Below are 19243 nucleotides of genomic sequence, written 5' to 3' on the forward strand. Positions count from 1 at the left end.
CTCTCTCTCTCTCTAAAGTCTCTCTTTGTATCATGAGACAGACTTACTCATATATACAACTAATAATTATTTCCAATGAATTTGTTGTTATTTGATCTTTTCATTGAATTCTTAAAAATGTATAAAATCTTTCGACCGTACTAGTATAGTATACAATTACGTATACGCGTATAAAGGACATTTATGTGTGTATATATAATTAATAATACATAAATCAATATATCAAAAAATAATTTCGCAAATATGCTTTAAACGCGACGAATATTAAAATGATTTAATCCATATAATTATATTAAATAATTATAAAGATATTAAATATGTGTATATATATATGTGTGTATGTATTAAATATATACAATTGTATCGAACGATTATTAAAATAATTAAATATAAAAAATCTTCCAACATACGAAAGAATATAAGGATTTTATGAATATTATAGTGTATAAAAAACACCTTCAAATACATATTTCATTAAGTATAACAGCAATCTTATCTCTCTTTTCTTCTTTTTATAAAAAGAATAATCTTGAATCGTTAAAAATTAATTTTCGCAATATTTAGATCCACTTACTGAGTTTTAAATAAAACAGTGTTAAAAAGTATGAACCAACCGAACCGCTTTTAGTATCCGGCTGGACCAGGAGGCTGTGAAAAGCGGCCACCCTAAAAAAGAGTGATTTCGAGTGTGGTGCAGCTTGATTAATGCGATCCACTATACTCGCCCTCTATATGGGCCGACATTATCTCATTTGCATTTGCATCGACACGGACCACCGTGACCCAAACTCGCAGAGTTCCTTTAATTCTTTTCTTTTCTTTCACCTTCTAAATGACTCGTGTCTCCATTCCTTCTTTGGTCTTTCTTTTCGACAATTCGAGTTGCTATTTCTATCGCAGCTTTTCGTTAACGCTCTCTTAAGAATCTCACCTACGTTTGCTCTCTTTAAAAATCATTATCATTTGCTCGCACACGCACGAACAATGTCTAATTTATTCGCAAGATCGGCTTTAAATGTATACTGCAAAAAATTCCTTTCTCCTTTCCAATCGAAATCACTAATTTTCCCCTCGTAAAAAAAGAAACAAAAAATTATTTTCTTGCTTCGTAAAAAAAGAAACTTAAAAAGAACATATTAGAAGCGAAACTTATGTTCATACTTCATTGAAGTACTTCCATTTCCAACTTCTTTTCGTTCGACGCAAAGAAAGACAATCTCCCTTTGCAATCTCGGTAAATGTTCAGAGATAAGAAGTGTAAAAGAAAAGGTAAGAATCGTTTTCGCGTATTGTTATGTAGGTGTATGCACACACACACACAGACATGTATACGCGAGAGAGATACATACGTATTCGTTTACTTATTCAGTTCTACTTGTATTGTGTTATCCTTGGCTCGTGACTCGGAAGTAGGAGACGACGTTGCTCCGCACGAAGAGATCTCGCAATCGCGTGGGCGTTTATCGGCGACCTGTTTAAGACAGGCGACGGTTAGTGGATTCAATGATCGTGTAATTGCCGACAAGAAACCGGACGGTCGCTTCTTTATACCTCGGCCCCGCCGCACCATAGTCCTGCGACGATGTTCCTCCGCGTTCTTTTAACTTTTCTTAACGATTGCACCAAACGGATGTGTGTCTTTCGACCGAACGAAATACAACGAACTATCGAAACCCAATTGAAATGTTTTTAATCTCTTCGTATTCTTTTCATTTTCTTTTCTTTATTTATTTATTTATTTATTTTTTCTTTCTTGTTTTTGTTATTATTTCTGTCGTTTATTTGTTGTTCAGATCTTACTCACTTTCCCCACTCGATTTCGCATGTTTTTTTTTTTTTTTTTTTTTTTTTTTTTTTTTGACGAATAGTTTCTAACGCTTTCAACGTACTCGAAGCAAACGAATCGTATGGGATGCGTGTTGTACGGATTTTGACATCTATATCAAATCTTAATCTTAATCTACGTTTTAATTACTTCAAGGATTAACGATTTATTTAACGTTTGAAACATCTAGATGTGCAAAAGAATGGAACGGAAGTAAATCAAAGTCGTTGTAACATTTGAAAGAAGTGTTATAGGGCAGAACATCGACTACTGGTTAGACGGAAACGTTCGTTTGAATTTATTCGCACTTTTCTCTATTTATCTCTCTCTCTCTCTTTTTCTTTCTCTCACATTTTCCTTTCTCCCTTTACGCGTTATTTTCAAACAGCAACAACCCAATAGTATAACGGCAGACGTGAACGCGAAAAGCCAATAAAAAAGCGATCGTAAATTTAACGAGTCGTAATTCATTGTACTTAGCGAAAATCTTTCTTCGGACGTCATCGAAATAGAAATTTCCACTCTCTCGAGCATTCTCACGCTTTCCTACTGCAACTATTAAATATAAAGAGAACGAGAGAAAGAGAAAGATAGATACATAGAGAGAGAGAGAGAGAGAGAGAGAGAGAGAGAGAAAGAGAGAGGAAGAGCGACCTGCACGATCGACGATTTAATTTAAAATCACGACGAAAGCTTAGAGAGAGATCCTTAACCGCGACAAAAAAGAAAGAAAGAAAAATAAATAAAAAAAAAAAAAAACAAAGAGAAGGAAGAAGAAAAAGAAAAAAAGAAAGAAAAAAGAAAAAGGAAAAAGAGTGAGGCATCTTTTAAAAGTAACTTTGCGCACGCCTACGCCGATGAGGAGCACGCGCGTGCTTTTACACGCACCTGCGTGCGTGCCCACGGGATCGCTAGGGTTAATGCGATGACTAATAATTAAAACGCAATTTCGCGAAGGAGAAAGGCAAGACGAGTTCGCGATTATAAAGCCGATGCTGCGCCTATCTTCTCGTAACGGTCTAGTAAATGGACATTAAGTTCCGCCTATCGATGAAAAAGAGAGAGAGAGAGAGAGAGAGAGAGAGAAATGATACAACACCTAAAGAAATAAAAAAAGAAAAAGAGATAAACTCGATAAAAATTCATTTTCGATTCATTCGCTCGTTAACTTTTAAGATAATACAAAGCATCTTATCCTATCCTTGACAATTATGATCAATCATGATTTTTAATAAAATTTTAATTGATAAATTTAATTCGAAGTATTAGGAATCAATTAACCGATTGAAACTTTTTCTTGTATTTATATATATATATGTATATATAAATATATTGTATCATTAATATTCTAACATCGTATCGTAATTATAATTTATTAGTATTTTAATCATCGTTCTTAGTATTCTATATAATCTACTTATATCCAATAATCTTATCAATATATGTTTCAATTTTTTAGAAATGATCATATTAAAAAAACAAAATGTACATATATAAAAAAAAGTTTAAATAATTTGCATATACATATATATATATATATATATATATATATATATATAATACATATGTACATATAGTACACGTTCATTCATCATATACGAATAATGATATTTAAAAAAAAATGTTCATATATAAAAAAAAAAATGTTTAATAATTATCCGACATCCACTCCACGCACATATATCCCAATTTTTTACGAGTAATGATATAGTGAAAAAGAAAGTTCATATATAATACTTTGAATAGTAACACTAATACCTCTTGGTGCAATGGCTGTCGATAAAAGAGGCTTTCTAGTAACTTCAGAAGGACTTTAATCGGGGCATTAAGGCCCCGATAGCGATGCACGGTAGCTCAAGCCGCCCGGGGATAGCCTAACCGTGCTCTCGCACGCGATCCTCACCCATCGACGTGATTTACTTTCCTATCCCACGGGATATTACGAGGAAGACGAAGCTGCTCGGTCTGGGTAAGCGCGACACCAACGGAGATATATTCTTAACATTAATCTTTAACGTTAAAAGGGAACGCGATACACCACCGACGATTTATTAGGGACATTAACGTTTCGCGAAAACGTATAAACGTTTGCCGCATCCATCGATCAAAAACCCTTACATAGACGCCAGTACTACTTTCGTTTTAATCTAAGAGATCTATCGATGAATTGCGTAAAAATTCAAAAAGGAAAAAAAAAAAAGAAAAAACAGACATACGTACGCGCATTATATAAAATTAGAATACGTAAGTACTTATCCATAAGAAATTAGTTAATCTTCGTTTTGTTTTTTTTCTTTCTTTTTTTTTTTTTTTTTTTTTTTTTTAAGAAAATATATTATAATAATTCATTTTCTATGGAACGTAATTGGACGAAAAGAGGTAAGTGCGATATTCGTAGTTAATTATTCTTATCTCCATCGTACCAAACGAGAACAACAATTAATAATTGCGTAAGATACGATTTAAGAACAATATAATGTAAGTACTCGTTCGACGTACGTATCTCTTTGATAAAATAATACCTCGTAATTTTATATATATACGTACACACATATAAATATATATATATATATACATATATACATACGATATTTGAAGAAATATTGCAACGAGGTTAGATCCTGATTCTTGTAAAGTAACTTCATCCTTTTAAAACGATTCATTTTTCACTACACATGCTTCTACGATGTTTCATTCAAGAGATATTTACGAGATAATACGAATGAGTTTGTATCAATTTTGCGTGTGTACGTTAATATATACGTAGATATGTACGCGAGCTACGTCATTGTGTTTATTTGTGTATATATCTGTGTCTCACTCTCTCTCCAGCGAGTATCGCATTGAATGAGGACGTGTTGAGAAAACCGACACGACACATTTTTCCAAGAACATTTGACTTTGAATATCAAAATATTTCCAAGAATTTATATAGGTTTTCTTATACCGTATTTCCAAGGAACGATGAAAGTCAATTGATATCACGTAAACGTAAAAGAAAAACAAACCAAAGTACTACGAAGTTAGTACGTAGGCCAGTGTACGAGTATCGTTCAAGGAGTAAACACGTAAGTAATTATACGTATGTAGATCGCTCCGTTTTAATTATTAACGACGTATTACGATCGAAATAATTGCGTATCGTTACGAATTACTAATTACGTAATTCGTTATAAATTATACACTTTATCCACGTTTCAATTAAAACAGCAACGACGACGACGACGACGACGACGACGACGACGATGACGACGACACTCATTTTTACGTTTATACGTTTTTACATTTTCTATAAATTCTTATTTCGTTCTTACAAGTTTTTAAAGCTTTCTTAAGTAAACCGTATTAAACGATAATACTACCGATCTATTTGTTCGTTCCACGATTTTTTAATTTATTCAGTTATATAATAATAAATAGATAAACAAACGTAGTTTTCGATTAAGAATTAAATGAAAAAAAAACGTAAAATTCATGATTATAACGATGGGTTTAATAGTTCCGATATCATCTAATTATTATATACACGATCACCGATTACACTACAATACGTAATATTTAAGATTAATCGTTACCAACACAAGCTAAAATAGATAAATCTGAAATGGCGCAGGAGAAAACGAAAAGTAAAGAAAATCATTTTACTGCGTAACGCAACGAAAGAAAAAAAAAAAGAAGAAAAAAAACAAAAAACAAAAAAGAAATAAAGAAAGAAAGAAGCCATCATCGCGTCGACTAGTTTAATAGTTTCGATATTAATTATTATTATACACACGCACGATATCAACGATTACATCGTAATGCATAACGATTTAATATTTTAAATAGTTAACACGTAATCTAGCAAAGTTAATCGTTATTATTAATATAAGCGTAAAGAAAAGAAGAAGAGAAAAGAAGAAGAGAAGAAGAAGAAGCGAAGAAGAAAGAAAGAAAATCCTTTTTACTTCCACCATTCGAACGGAGTTATTAATTATCACCGTTCTAGAACGCTATTCTCCCAACATAATTGAAATATTAGCAAGCGAGTATAGCGCTTACACGCGCTTTAAGACTCAACGATCTAATTAGCAGAACGAAACGAGCTCGCGTTCTCGCTCCCTCTCTTTCTTTGCGTGAGCGTGCGCGTGGTTATAAAGAGGTAACCGTCGATTCTTAACCCCAGGACACGATTATTAATCGCGCGTGAGCTAATGACGAGAACGCTCGATGTGTATACGCGTATGCTAATGAAGACTCTTCTATCGTTTTCTCTCTCTTTCTCTCTCGCTCTCTCTATCTTTCTCTAACGTTTCACGCACGCGTTTTACAACAAGAGAGAGAGTGCGAGTTTTGGCTCGTTCGTAATAACGAGTGTAGAACCGATTAGCTTGGCGAACCCTTCCTACCTTCGAACACAACAGAGAATATTCCTCAATGTCGTGCCGGTGCCGATGAAGACCTCATCGAAAGGGTTGCGTCTACCTTCCGTCTTTCTTTATGCGTGTGTATGTGTGTGCGTATGTGTGTCTCTCTCTCTCTCTCGTTCTCTCTCTTTCAGCGAAGCTTCAGTGCAAGCAGTTGCATCGATATACAGGGTGTTTCTGAATTATTATCAACGAATTATTATCACGAGCGTAGTCAATAGGATTTATATTGATCGAAAGTAATTAATAATAAATATATGATCAGATCGACCGGTTGATTAATTCTTTACGACGTATTATTTTAATTATTTCAATGGTCAAAAATCGAGGTTGCGTACATCGTTGTGCAAGTTTTTTTCCATTATGATCTTTCGAGATCTAAGATCGTATATTAAGAAACACCCTATATATAACATCGAAGGAGTCTCACTCTCACCTTCGACCGTGGTGATCGGTCAAAGTGCGAAATCCTTATAATAACTTGAAACTCGTTGGGAACGTTAATTAGATGTCATGTATACTCTCTCTTCCCCCCCCCCCCTCGCTCTCTCTCTTTCTCTGTCTCTCTTTTTACTTGATTTTTTATAAGTTATGTTACTCCGAAAACATCCAAAACGAAAAAATGAAAAAGGAGCAATGTCTGACGATCGATTAGAAAAAGAAAAGACAAAGAGAAAAAAATAGAAAGAAAGAAAACGAAGAAAATGTAGTTTTCGGATAGAATACTCGTTAATCACGAGTGAATTATTTCAAAGGTGATGTATTTGCGAAGGAAATACAAGATAACTCGCCGTGCGTTCGAAGTTTGGCCGTAATTACGAATAAAAGTTTCAATTAACTCTCGCGAGCTTTTAAACGTGGCCACATCCTCGTTTCATGATTCATAGGCCATATAATCGCACGGAGATTTCAGATGATGATGATGATGATGATGATGATGATGATCAAGCTGATGATGATGATGATGATGATGATGATGATGATGATAATGATGATGATGATGATGATGATACTGATCGGCGAGCGAGATATCGTCGTAAGATAAGACACGGAAAACGAAAGAGAGAAGAGAATTAGAGATACAGAAAAAGAAAGAGAGAGATAAAGAAAAAGTAAGAAAAAAAGAGAAAGAAAGAAAGAACACAGTGACGACAGTGAGAGGAAAAAGAAGAAGAAGAAGAAGAGGAGGAAGAGGAGAAGGAAGAAGGCGAACACCTTTCACTTTGTTTTCTCATACAGAACACTACGTTCGAATACGATGGACCCAACAGTAAAACAGGAATCCTTCTCTTTTTTATTATTATCATTATTTTTTATTTATTTATTTATTTATTTATTTACTTATTTATTTTTGTGTTTCTTCTTACCTTTCTATTTTCTTTTTTTTTCTTTTTTTTCTTGTTCCTTTCTTTTCTTTTCTTTTTCTTTTTTTTTTTTTGTTTCTTTTCATACACTTTAGTATCGGCCACCTGAATTTTCACGTGGCTGCGAACTTTCCTCGACGCTGATAAAATACGAGCCTCCTTGGTGCATCGTAAGAGACGTCGTCGTTTAAAAGAACGTCGCAAATCAAAAGAGGAAAATCGTCTTTTCGCTCGGTCACAGGCAAAAGCACTTTAACTTTCATTATTTATCACCATCTCGATCGAGCGCCCATTATCGAACGAAAATCATTCGGCGTGCTTTTTTCTTTTCTTTTTTTTTTTTTCTTATTTTTTCTTTTCTTTTCCTCTTCTTTTCTCTCTTCAAATGTTCCTCCTTTCTTTCATTTTTAAACGTGCCGACTAACGTGTGCCAATTAACGAAAATGATATAACTACATTTTATATATGCAAGTAGGTACACGTATAATAGGTCATATAAATATAAATCTTATAAATAAATATATGTGTGTGTGTGTGTGTGTAAATGTATTTTCGTAAATATATCATTTTCAATAATCTGCGATAGATAAAACTTTGCAATGAAGAAAAAATATGAACTTCACAAAGATAAACACGAATCATCGGAAAGCTTTATCGACAAAATTCATAGATCTATCTATCGGATATGGCGTTGCTATAACGCGTTACTCGAATACTCTCTCTCTCTCTCTCTCTCTCTCTCTCTCTCTCTCTCTCTCTCTCTCTCTCTCTCTCTCTCTCCTTTTCTTTCTCCTTTTTTCTTTCTTTCTTTTTCTCCTCTCTCTTTCTCTCTCTCCTTCTGTCGGATGCAAAGAGGAACGAACGCTCGACGAGACGTTAACGAGCGACGCGACCCGTAATGAGATTACTTTGCGTAAATCACGAAACTGGTCGTCGTTGTCCTCCTCAACATCCTCCGTAAACGTTGCCTATACACGTATTACGTATGTTCGATGATTTTTCCCTCTTTCTCGTATGCTTTGACATATGGTCGACGCTTAACCCTAACGTTCTTTACCGTACGAGTACTCAACTTCCTATTTATCGAAGTTTCGACGAGGTTTCTTTCAAATTTAAACAATTTTTCTTTCTCTCTTCTTTTTTCCTCTCTATTTCTTTTTCCATTTTTCATCTCTGTGATCCATCCGTTACACATAAAATATTATATATATATATATATATATATATATATATATATATATAATCACAGTATACACGTACAACGTATACATACTTTTATCTACATACATAAATATCTATAAAGTATCATAATGTAATTCTAATCTTTCCAAATATAAAACACTTGGATCATACGATGAGGAAAAAAGATCACGTTTCGAAAAGATCATTACGAACGTCGATTCAGAAAGGAAAAAAGAAAGAGAAAAAAAAAGATACAGACAAAGAGAATGAAAAAGAAAAAGTACGTGTAAGAAATGAAGAATATTATTAATAGATTCGATCAAAGATGCTGTACATATACTACCACTATTACTACCACTATTACTATTACTACTACTACTACTACTACTACTACTACTACTACTACTACTACTACTATCCGTAAGATCACATGCATCCTCTAATCGAAACTCTAAGAGTAGAGTCCATCGTGTTCCAGGATGCGTGGCTCGCACGCGACCTCGCTCGACCTACGTCGACCTCTCCCACATTACCTCGTCCACGCACCTCTTTGGATATGAAGCTGGAGAAACTTCTGGATGTCCTCCGGGTACTGGATTACCCCACGAACGTTCGTCCTATTATCGTCAAATTATCCTCCCTCCTTCCTCCCTTCCCCTCCGTCACTTCTCCTCCCTCTCCTCCCACCACTACCCTCTCCTATTCCCTCCTCTTCCTCGTATTTCTTCAAGAATGAGGACGAGAACGGTCGTTTATTCTTCGCGTTTAAAATCGAAACGATCTGTCTATCTTTCTTTTTCTTTTTCTCTTTCTCTCTCTCTCTCTCTTTCTCTTTTCTCAGATTCCTAATACACGACATGTTTTTTAAACAACAATTCGTCATTTTCCAAGTATGGACAAAGATCACGGAAATTCCATGGGTATACATAAAAAATTATATGTATGTATGTATGTATGTATGTATGTACGAAAGTATGTATATATATAGATACGTAGACTCTCATCGTGGATATCTCTCTTAACATAATATGGTCGAAGGATGGCTGACAGACAGGTGAGCACGGGTGAACAAGGTGAAAGTAACATAAAGTCCAGAGAGAAGAGTAACTCGTTGATGGGCGCTCATCCTTTTCTCTTCTCTATCTTAACGATCTTCCCCTACTTCAACCGATCGGAGCATATTCCTTGAAAACTTCCAACGCTCGACGAAAGTTCGTACGTTGATTTTTGTGTACGAATAAGAGAGAGAGAGAAAGAGAGAGAGAGAGAGAGAGAGAGAGAGAGAGAGAGAGAGAGAGAGAGAGAGAGAGAGAGAGAGAGAGAGGAATAAAAAAAATGAGAAAGAGTAAAAAGAGAAAGAAAAAAGGATCGTCAAAAATGACGACGGATTTGGCTCTTAGCCGATTTATTATTTTCTTTTTCTTTTTCTTTTTTCTTCTTCTTTTTCTTCTTCAATGGCTTAACAAGAAACTAAACTCTCGAATACTTTTTTTCGTAATCGTATGTAGTAACTCCTGTCGTTGGAGCTACACACGCGAGAAACGTTTTTTCTTTTATAGGAAAGAGAAGGTGCCGGTATCAAGGTCGATGACGATTCGACAACGATATCCGCGTCTATTATTAATGCTTGTCCGATGTAATGCACAAACAAGATCTCGACCTCAGAGCTGACCCGAGTAATTGAAAGAGGTGGCCGCGAAACGAGCGACTGACCACAAGGCACATCTCTAACTCTCTTACGTCTATCATATGTGATACATATATATGTATATACGTTTATACATATATATATATGTACGTACACGTATGTATCTTTATACGGTATGCATGAAATATGAATCTCCCTTGCGTCGCGTCGAACCACCCCGTACGCTTAACAAAAACAAGAGATATCGTTTGAATCATTATCGTCGTATCTAAAATTTGATATTCGTATTTGATTTTCATGAAAGTTTCAATCGAAGGATCGGTGTCCATGGATGTCGAGAATGGACGGGACGTAAAACGATAATACCATGGGACCACGAACGAAAGTATAGACTGTAGAGAGAGAAAAAGAGAGAAAGAGAAAGAGAGAGAAGGAGAAGAAAACTAAATTAACGACTTGGCCCTAATTGCACGTTCAGAATTTTACGGCCGACCCTGTCTCGCGTCTGTGTATCCGTGATGCGTAAGATTACAAATAACGTTTGGAGGGAGAGGAGATATAATTACTCTCGGCGTGGCCTCTACTACGCTCAGATGCGCGATAAAAAATCAGAATAAAACGGTGCCTTTATTAATTACGTATTACTTAATCGTTCCTCTTCATAAAGAATTAGAAAGAGAGAAACAGAAAGAGAAAGAAAGAAGAAAAAGAAGAAGGGAGAACGCATCGCTTTTACTATCTCTTTCTCTCTTAAATATGATATAGTCGATGATACACAGATTTACTGTTGAACGATTAGATTATTCGATACCTTGGTAGAAAAATTAGAATGAGAGAAATAGAAAGAAAAAGAAAAAAAAAAGGAGAAGAAGAAGAATGGAGAACGCATCGCTTTTACTATCTTTTTCCCTCTTAGATATGATATAGTCGACGATATATAGATTTACTATTAAACGATGAGATTATTCGATACACGCAGACATACATATACGTATACGCAGCTTATACTTTCTTACGAACGTTCACTTTTACGACGACGACGACAACGACGAGACACAACGACGATGACGCTGACGACCCCTGTCGACGATCGCGCAACGATGATACACACGCGACTTTATCTTTCTTTTCTCCTCTTCCTCCCTCCTCCTTCTTCATCCCACTCTATCCTCACGTTAAACACACTCACGTCAACGTTTCGAAACTTTTGCCCCGAATTAGCCGCGATTGTGTAGCCTCCCAAATATCTCTCGATTCGAAACCTACTCGAGAAAGGAGCTCGAGTCGATCGTTTAATTTTAATTTATCGATTCCACATAAAAGTAAATTTCCAAATCTTTCGTGGGATTAAATGGAGAAGAAGAAGAAGGAGGAGAGAAAAAAAGAAACAGAAGGAAAAAGATGGTTGATCCGAATTTATTTTGATCAATTTAAATAATTTATTTAATTTAACGAATTCGTATTATCATCGACATATCATTATGATTATTATCATTATCATAATATAAAGGTAAACTTGGACAAAAGTATCGATATAGTCAAAGTTCAAGAAATAATTCTCATCTGTTCAACGTCGAATCGCAAAGCTTCTGCCTTATCGGACGATCGATTTATTCGTTATAATATCGATGCCGCCTTTGACATTTATAATTTTGCGTTCGACCTTCGTCGAATCGAGACGACACGACACGACCAATCGAAACGAGTTTTTTGGCGAGTCCTCTACACTTTTTATCCTACGTCGCTTACCTCGAGAGAAAGGATCACTATTTTTCTCTTTTTGATTCTGCGTAAGCAACGACACAAGCACGCACGCGTACGTACCTGTACATATGAACATATGTTGAGCGTACATATGTACCGGTAACACAGCCGCTCGTTTTGATTATCTCGTGGACATTTGAGGCGCCTCGATTAATCCGAAGGATTTACCAACGAAGAATTCGATGATTTCAGAACTCGCGTCATCGTTTAACGGGGTACCTGCGATCGATCATTCTCGATCACGAGTTATCTACTTACACTTACGCGCCACGAACGCGAGTTCTATGTTTTTCTTTTTTTTTTTATTCTTTATTTTATTTCTTTCGTATTTTATTTCTTCTTTTTTATTTTCATGTTTTTTTTTCTTTCTTTTTTTTTTTTGTTTATTTCTTGCTCTTTTTTCTTTTTTTTTTTGCTACGTCATTATACCCCTCTATCTATCAAGGCATTGTAAAGAGATCTATTGAAAGAAAAGGAAGAAGAACAAAATTATTTCGTCCAACGAACGATTTGTTAATACGATGGCAAAACTGTATCTCTCGTAAGAGAGATTATCGTTGAGAAAAAAAAAAGCAAGAGGGAGTAGGGGAAAAATCTCCACGAAAGGTCGACGAGCCGTTTAAAACGAGATGAAGGTTAAGGTAGGAAGAAAGATAGAATGAAAAAAAGAAAAAGGAAAAGAGACTTAGTCGAGGATATAACTTGGAGAAACTCTAAGCTATTCCATACTCGAAGGTTGATCCTCGCTCGAGGCTCATCAAGAAGGGCTCTGGCTCATCGGGATATTAATGCGATATATATATATTATATATATATATATATACACACACACACACACGTATGATAATATTCGTGTATTACGAGTGTTACGTGAGATTGCACGAGAGGGGAAACAGCGTCAACCGTGTGAAAACAAGATATTATTCTCACATTAATTATATCTAACGTTGAATTGAAGGCGAGTCGTGTCGTACGATTTCGATGTCGCAAGATGTATCTCTTATACTTCTTTCTTTTTTTTTTTTTTTTTTTTTTTTTTTTGACTACGATATACATAAATCTCCCGTTAGATCGACCAAATTGAAGTCGTATAATACGACGTTTATTATATCGGCGGGACCTCATTATTTTAATGACAAAAATCATAGACAAGAAGGACATAATATATCTACAATATGTGCGCGTTTGTGCGTTTTATAATCTATTACACTTATCAATCGTCGGACGAATTAACAACTATACTCCTTATATAGATGACAACGATGTTGAGATCGTAGGATTTTTATTTAAATGAAGGTATAAGAGAAAAAAAAATGGTAAACCTTTAGACGGGCTCGTCCGGGATTTGAACCCGGGACCTCTCGCACCCGAAGCGAGAATCATACCCCTAGACCAACGAGCCAACTTGTTTAATCATTTTCTCCAAATGCAGAAATTTTTAAAATTTCCATCGTTATCCTAATCGATAAGAAAACGATCGATCTCTCGGACGATAATTTTTAACGATCGCTAGAAAAAGAAATTAGTGCGATTAAATTCGACGAACAATGACAAAGGGAAAAAAGGTTTCTATTTTCTTGATCGCGTAATCTTAGCTCGAGAATTCGTTCGGGAATTTTAATGAGTAGGTAAGGTAAGTAGGTAGGTTGAGTTGGCTGGTTGGTTGATTGGTAAATATATAATAGATACGTCTAATTATTCGAGCAGTAATTATTTAAAATATTTTATTATCTCTAACTATCAGGCTAATTATTTAAATTATTCTAATTATTTCAAATATTTCATTATCTCCAATTATGAGGCTATTAGGTTATTTTTACGTTTAACGAGTAAAAGTTGCCTACGCTCGTAAATCGTGTATTGACCAAGTTTTGAAACAATGTAAAAAAATCCTATTGAGAACATGCTAACGATAATACGATTTATTTCGAACGCGAATAGATCCTACAAGATCTATCAGGATCCTTTCATCACGACGAATGGATCCTGATAGATCCCGAAAGCTTCTCGCAGGATCTACTTACGTGGAAGGTGCCGGTGGCGACACCTGCCGGTTTAAAGACGATATTAACGATTTAAACGTCGCGTGCAGCCCGCCATCGACTTGCTCTTTCATGCGATATATCATCTCCCATCTCGAACGGACGGACCCATCGAGATAAAAATGATTGGTATCGTACGCGACGTATGGCTTACAACAAAGTTGAAGCAAAGGTCAGGATGGAACGGATCGCGAAATTACTTTTCATCGAAGCCTTCGTAATTACCTATAAGCTATCCCTTTTGCCTTGTATGCAAAACCGAGTTTGAAATTTTCTTCTTATTCATTTCACTCGACCGACCACCGTGTTTGTTAAAAAGACAACACGAGGTCCTCTTCGTGAGATAAACTCTAACCATCGGAGGGTTACAAAAAAAAAGTGTGTATATATATATATATACTTGGGTTCGAAAAAAAAAAGAAAAAGAAAATGAAAATGGTAGAAAAGAAGAAAAGAAAGCAAGAAAGAAAAGAAGGAAGTGAAAATAATTCTCGAAAAAAGACACGTTATTTATATACGCTTTACGGTACTCCGATCCGTCTAATGACGATGTCGTATCAAAAACGCGAAAGATTGCGTTAAATTCGAATCTCATTAATTACTACAGTAAACTATTACGATCTAAGATAGTAAGCATTATAATTCGTTTTAATAGCTTCTTCGATCTATCGCAGCCTTTTTCTTCGTTCTTTTTTTTTTTCTTCTCTTTCTTTTTCTTTCTCTTTCTTAATCTACGCGTACCTACTACGCGTCCTTTTTTCCCCTCTTTATACCTAAAAAAAAAAAGAAAGGAAAAAGAATAAAAAATAAATAAAAGAAGGAAAAGAAAAAACCAAACGAACGAATGTACCTCGAGAAAGAACGTTTTACTAGGGGACACTTTTTACTGCACACAGAAATCGAAGGTAAAAATCGACGAAATCTCTCGTATGGACGAACGGTAAAGTCTATAATCGATTGTAAAATAATAAAATTGTGAAATAAGGGACCCTTAATAAGGGAGTTTTAGCATTTAGAAATTTTGTAGTTTTCTACTTTTTAATTTTGTACTTTACGCAGTTCGATAAGATTCTTAAAAAACGTAATTGTAATTTGAAATAATATCTGAATTTACGAAGGTAAACTTAAAGTTGCAAATCATTTTTTATATTATTTTATTCGTCGATTTTTATGAGTCGTAATAATAACATATCAATCATTATTTAAAACTATATCTCGTAGTTCGTTTTCATGTTTACTCGTTTCTATCTATCTCTTCTGTCTTTCTTTCTTTTTCTCTCTATATGTTCGAAAGAACAAGGTTTTTTTCTTTTTTTTTTTTTTTTAATCGGTAGCATCGTATATATATGTATAGCTGAAATTACCGTTAATATTCTTGGCAATCGGATTATCTTGCCATAAATCGAGATTTTTTTTTTCTCCGTCCATATTTATTCGATATTTATAATACACATCTTGCTAATACCGATCGATCGACCATTTCTATATTTATCTTTAGATTATTTCGTTAAGAAACGATTTTCGTTATTTGATTTATTTTCGACAATATTATCAACGAAGGTAATGAAGAAATATTTTTACTAAATATATAAATAAATTCGTTGAAATTTATTTCGGTTCTCTATAGTTCTCTCTTTCTCTTTCTTTTTTTCTTTCTCTCGTTGTTTCGACGAATGACACATTCTCAAAGATTAGAATCGAGTAAAAGCGTGCGATGAGTCTCGGTTATCGTTTTAATACCTACATTTAGTTAATTACGACTTCACCGCCGTGGGCCAAGTCGCAATGAAACTCACGAACGTCGCTAATTACCACGAAAGCCTATGGGCCTTTCTATCAAGTCGTTTTTAAATTTGATAGTAATTCCGTAACCAAACTATCGTGTAAAAAAATATACACACATACACACACACATATATATATATTACACACGAGAATATACATATTAATATGTGTGTCAATTGTATAAATACTTCATATATGTTAAATAGATGTATAATATATCTATAAGAGAATTCCTTTAGATTTATACAAATTTACGATCATTTCTTTCGGGGGAAGAAAGAAAAAAAGATAAAGAAAACAGAAAAAAAGAAGAGAAAAAAACGAACGAAATTGCAAAGCTAACGTTTTCGGTAGCTTTTGAATTGATAATCAAAAATAGTAAACGTTTAAAATTCGTTCGTATAATGCCCGATATAATAAAGAATCTTTCGAAACACGCAAGCGTCTCTCTCTCTCTCTCTCTCTTTCTGACGACGAAACGAACTCGACTGCTCGTTTGTAATAGATCGAGATACGATTAAGAGGGAAAGAACTTCTCAGCGATTTGTAAGCTGAACGTGAAGACGCGTTTAGGCGAAGAACGAAAAAGAAAGAGAAAGAAAAAAAACAACAACAACAAAAAAGAGAGAAAAGAAAAAAGAAAATGGTAGAGACCGTTCGAAATTCGACGATCTTTCTTCTTATCGTCGTGAATTCGAGATAGCGCGAGGTTGCACTTGGAGATATTACCGTCACGGTTCGAAACTTTCAGGGACGCAGAGAAGAGCGACGTAAGGAGCGTGTAATTAGGCGTCTTGGTTCGAATAAGAAACGTCGACGTATGACGTCGATGAAAGAAACTTTTGACTTTATTAAATCCTGACCAACTCAACGCGTTCTTTCGAAAGAAATCAGTTAGCTTATCGCGTACACGTGTCTCTTTGGAAATTCCAATTTATTTTGATTTCGTCCGACACGAAACTCGTCCACGAAGAAAAAGAAATCAAAAAGAGAAAACGAAAAACGAAGAAGAAAAAAAAAACATAAACGAAAAGTTTACACTGATGAATTCGTTTAGGAAGTTTTCAAATCGATTTTGACTCGGCGATAACTAAGACGATAAGACGAACAAAACGTACGACGAAGAAACGCATCACGTTACATAAAAGGACCTTAGGCAAGTCATTCCGTAGCGTATGGAGGTCAAGCGTAATGCTTGCCAACGTACATATGAGACTTTCCCACGTTCCGTCTACCAAAACGTACACCCATGAAATTATTCCCCAACGACGTATCCGCGAGAAACCAATTTCTTCGAGAGAGGACGATGGAGGTTTATTCGTAGGAATAAACTAACCACGTTTCCTACGATCACCGGCGATCAAACAATTTTCTTACGAAATATTTCACGACGTCGGCAAGAAGAAGAAGAAGAAGAGGAAAAAGAAAGAAAAAAAAAGAGAGAAAAAAGGACAAAAAAAATGAAAGCAATAAAAAAGGACAAACTTTTACCAAGTTTCTACATCTATAAGCAATATCGAACGGAAACGTCAACGAGAAAAAAGTGAAAAATAAAAATGGGGAGAAAAACGACGATTAATACATCGATAAATAACGAATGTACTTGTCGCGAAATGTAACGATAAAAAAAAAATAGGGAGAGAGAGAATCACGGTGATCTAGTCTAGGAACAAAAAAGAAAGAAAAACAGAGAAAGAGAAAAAGAAAGAGAAAGAGAAAGAAAAGGATAGAGATCAAGAGGAAGGAGAGAGGGGCAGCGCGACGAGGCCCCTCCCTTCTACCCCCTCTCCTAGCTAAAAGAGAGGATCCCTCCGGTGTGAGGTCCCCCACCAAAGCCACCGAGAGAGGACCTGCGGCCCACCTGTGCCCGCCGAGCGGATGGACCCTGCACGCTTCTCCGACTCGGCACACAGTGTGCCCATAAGGCCCATTCGAGCTATACTTACGAGAACGCGCGCGCGACCGGGAGCGAGCAAGCAAACGAGCGAGCAAGTAAGCAAGCGAACGAACGAACGAACGAAAGACCGAACGAACGAACGAACGAACGAACGAACGAACGAACGAACGAACGAACGAACGAACGAACGAAAGAACGAAAGAAAGAACGAACGAACGAAGGAACGAGCGGGACCGCAGAAAATCATCGGAGGTGGGGGCCGATTCAAGAATCGACGTGGACACCCTCGCCTTCCAAAGTCATTCACCTAACGGTCATCGTCGGATCGAGCATCTTCTTCTTCTTCTTCCTCCTTCTCTTCTGATTGTTGTTGTTGTTGTTATTATTCTGAACGTCGTGTGTTTTATATATCATTTTTACGTTTCTTCCCTAAGATCGTTTTTACCTTCGTCCGAGGTTCGGGTTTCTTCTTCTTTTTTATTTTAATTTTTTTTTCTCCCTCTCTCTTCCATTTTTTCTTTGGTTTTTCTTCTTTTTTCTTTTTTCTTTCTTTTTTTTTTTTTTGGTTTCTTTCTTTTTTATCGACGAAAAATACGAGAGAAAAAAAGAAGAGCAAAAAGTCAATAAAGAAAGAAGAGGAGAAGAGTGTGTCAGAGACGGAGTGTAATAGAGGGAGAACTAGAAAAGAAAAAGTAAGAAAAAGAACAAGGGGAAGACTTCGTTCGTTCGTTCGTTCGTTTGTTCGTTCGGTCTTCTTTGTAATTTCTTTTTTTTTTTCTTTTTAACTTCAATTCAATTCAATTTAATTATTTTTTTTTCTTTTTTTTTTTACTTTTTTTTACGCATAGAGATCTCCTCCTTTTTTTGTTCGTTCACGTTCTCCAATAGTACAACGGATAAATACAAAATACACTTGTGTAAAGAGTCTCGTCACGTGCTCTCGATTCGGTTGATAACAGTGAATTATCATTGGATATCAGGACAAGGTGGACGCTCAGTGATCGAAGAAAGGAAAGAATCAGAAGGCTGCCCTCTCGAAAGTGACTTTTTACGATATTTGGGATCTGTGATTAATTTTTTCTCTCTGTACAGATATATATATGTATATACACATATATAAAAGTGAGATTAAAGAAGATATATCTACAGTGCAGAAAGAGAAACAGAGATAGAAATAGAAATAGAAATAGAGAGAGAGAGAGAGAGAGAGATGGAGTATCATCGATGAGAAGAGCTACGAACTCGAATGCAACAAGGACGCACGTTGAATGTCGTTAACGTCGATGAACTATTAATCATCATCTTCCAAGATCTTCAAGGTACGTGTCGA

The 19243-nt window shown here is 35.5% G+C and overlaps 1 protein-coding gene, 1 long non-coding RNA gene and 1 other non-coding gene across 7 annotated transcripts in view; 1 reads left to right on the forward strand and 2 right to left on the reverse strand.

Annotated features, from left to right (window-relative positions):
- Positions 1–19243, reverse strand: part of LOC127068941 (uncharacterized) — a 222979-nt gene that overhangs the window by 187612 nt on the left and 16124 nt on the right. The window lies entirely within an intron of this gene.
- Positions 1–19243, forward strand: part of LOC127068918 (knirps-related protein-like) — a 70202-nt gene that overhangs the window by 38452 nt on the left and 12507 nt on the right. Inside the window, exons 1-2 of one of the 4 annotated variants that reach the window (XM_051005330.1) lie at positions 17903–18226; positions 18894–19232. The exons of 1 other annotated variant lie outside the window; for it this stretch is intronic. The gene's annotated coding sequence lies outside the window, so the exon portion shown is untranslated. Of the gene's footprint in view, positions 1–17902; positions 18227–18521; positions 18606–18761; positions 19233–19243 lie in introns of those variants that run through there. 2 more of the 4 variants (XM_051005329.1, XM_051005331.1) reach the window with 2 other exon arrangements.
- On the reverse strand, positions 13520–13591 carry Trnap-cgg (transfer RNA proline (anticodon CGG)). Its single transcript has one exon. It is a non-coding gene; the product is annotated as a tRNA-Pro (tRNA).

The sequence above is a fragment of the Vespula vulgaris genome, chromosome 14 (assembly GCF_905475345.1).
Source record: "Vespula vulgaris chromosome 14, iyVesVulg1.1, whole genome shotgun sequence".
Taxonomy (NCBI): Eukaryota; Metazoa; Arthropoda; class Insecta; order Hymenoptera; family Vespidae; genus Vespula; species Vespula vulgaris.